Below are 2,753 nucleotides of genomic sequence, written 5' to 3'. Positions count from 1 at the left end.
CCACTCAGGAATTCTGACTGCTCTACACACATGTCAAGCCTGACTTAATGCATACTTCTTGCTCACTGTCATGACTCCTGATACAATGCTTTATTTGTGTATTCTCTAAAACAATAAGCCATTGCTGGCCCCTTGCACTTTACTCTGCCATAGCATTGTCTAGGATATTGCTCTCTAGATTTAGATGTAGAAGAATTGATGTTACTAGAGAGATGGGGAACAGAGAAGTCTCTGCCTTAAAAAATGGTACCTGTGTGATAGAAGAAGAGCTGCATAGAATACTAGCTAGTACAATGCTTGCATTCAAGGAGGCAGGCAAATGAATGATATGGAGCTTCTCTTTCTTGACTTCCTAGTGAGCCTGCGGAGTCTGCTTCTGTTGGTACAGTTTGATAGGCCATCTCATGCATTTTTAGAACCAATCCATTCTCCTCACAGTTTGCTGAAAAATCTCCAAGATTATGACAATAGGTTGAATAACAGCCCCAGCTTTTAATGCTAATTTTCCCTTTGTGTCATAGAGATTATGGAGGACCGCTGGCATGGACTACATGAGAAGCTATTTGATGCAAGCATGTGCATTCATAAATGTTTACATCTTTTAATTTCAGAGGTATGTTCTCTCTACAATCTTCAAAGAAATGGTCCCTTGCCCTTTTCCTTTTGACATGCCCCATGTTGGGTTTTCTTTCTCCCAAGCCTTTCATTGTTGTTGTCGTTGTTGTTGTTGCTGTTGACTGAGATATAACTTAAATAAATGTATGCAGCTAAACAGATGGACTCAATGAATTTTATCACATGTTTAACCACCACCAGATCAATTTATGGAATATTTCTATCACTACAGAAGCCACCTTTGTCTCCTCTCCCTCAAAGGTAACTATTAGTTTAACTTCTAGCACCATGGATGAATTGGGTTCCAAATGCACTTTTTAAATTTTTTTTTTTTTTTAGGAACAAGGTGCCTCAGACTTCAGAGCACTGCAGTCTGTCCCCCTTGAACTCCTGTCATAAAAAATGAAAAAAGAGGATCTAATGGTAGCAAAAGAGAGATGGGACAGAGAGGAATCTCCAAGCTCTGGCTATTCTAGTTTTTTAGGTCAACATTCTCAAGATAGTCCATTTTGCCCCTCAAGGAAGTTGGCCATGTCTGGAAACATTTTTGCTTGTCACAACTAGGGGTGAAGGTAAAGAGTACTTCAAAAATCTAGTGAATAGAGACTAGGATGCTGTTGCACATTTCACAATACACAGAACAGCCCCCACTACAAAGAATTACCTGGTCCCAAGTAAATAGTGCCAAGGTTGAGAAATCCTGATTTTAAGGACAGCTGCCTTTCTGTAGGGGTTGACTTACTATCTCCTCTTGTCATCTTTGAGACTATATAGTTCTGATGTAAAGCATGGGCAGGTGGTATGGTAGTCCAAGAATAAGATTCTCAATTCATCTCCATCAATGATAGTAGAAATTTCATGCAGACTTTGACTTTCTGTCTTTCCATTAGTTTCCTCTTTTGTTGCCAGTTTGGGTCTTAACTGTGCATCTTTTCAAGGTACTGTAATGGAAGTTGGAAGACAGGTTATCAGGCACAGCTAGCCTGCTACCATAATTATTCAGCAGGCCTTATGTATAACTTTTATATCAAAAATACAATAAGTATGTTTGATATAAATGAGTCTACAGCCATGCTAACCTGAACAAGCCCGATCCCATATGATCTCGAAAGCTAAGTAGGATTGGGCCTCATTAGTACTTGGATGGGAGACCACCTAGGAAGACCAAATGCTGTAGGTGTAAAAAATTAAAAATTAAAAAAAAATAAGGGATTGTAAGCTGACAAGATCCTTGCAATCTGTGAGGTCAACCAAGGGTTGCCTCATCTATAAAAATAAATAAAATAAAATAAAATAAAAATACAACGAACATCAATATTATTATTTTAAATAAAATGTTTTCATGACTATGAAATAAGGAGCAATTTTATCTGATGAGAATTCCAGGAGAGTAGAGGAAATTGAACAAATTGTTTTCTTGACTGTCAACCTTAGCTTTTTCTAAGGAAAGGCTATTAGCAAGGTCCTCTTTTAATGGTGTGTTATTGATCAGGTTCCCAAGGAAATTTGCTAGCTCTGCAATGTAGGTCAGACTCACCATTTATAAGTGACCACTGATGCTTTTTTCCTCTAAAATAACAAATGCTTCAATCAAGGGCAATGCATTCTAATTTCCCCTCCTGGATTTTAAGAGCATCTCTTGAGCCTCATTTTCATTAAGATATATAACGTACAATTGTGTGAAAAACACAATTAGAAAGAAAAAGCTCACAGAGCCAATGACATTTTGTTTTATATCCATTTAGCTTAATCAGACAATAAAAATATTCATATTTGCTCCCCGTCCCTACCCTCAATAGCAAATTCTTTATAAAATACATCTCCTTTATCAGGCATTATTGATAAATTAAGTATTTCACATAAGACAACTTTGCAGATCAGTCAAACCTTACCTTTTAAGCAAGAAAACTGTCATATATTTTTTAAGAGCATAGAATTTCCTTCTATCTATATCAATAAAAATTCTACTCATGCTTTAAAGCCCTTACTCTACCTTCATGAGGAGTTTCCTTATTGACATAGTGAAAAAGAATCTCTTCTACTTAGAATTTCTGATGTATTTTAATTGTTTCCATATGTTGCACCAATATTGAGGGTCAGTCCAAGAATGTGTAAATAAAATAAATGAGTTTCCTCTC

The 2,753-nt window shown here is 36.7% G+C and overlaps 1 pseudogene; it reads left to right on the top strand.

Annotated features, from left to right (window-relative positions):
• The first annotated feature begins 1,676 nt into the window (after window positions 1–1,676).
• On the top strand, window positions 1,677–1,795 carry LOC120581844 (uncharacterized; annotated as a pseudogene).
• The last annotated feature ends 958 nt before the right edge of the window (window positions 1,796–2,753 follow it).

This window comes from Pteropus medius, unplaced genomic scaffold (genome assembly GCF_902729225.1).
Source record: "Pteropus medius unplaced genomic scaffold, Ma_sr-lr_union100, whole genome shotgun sequence".
NCBI classification, from domain to species: Eukaryota; Metazoa; Chordata; class Mammalia; order Chiroptera; family Pteropodidae; genus Pteropus; species Pteropus medius.
This window is presented reverse-complemented; position numbering and strand designations above follow the sequence as displayed.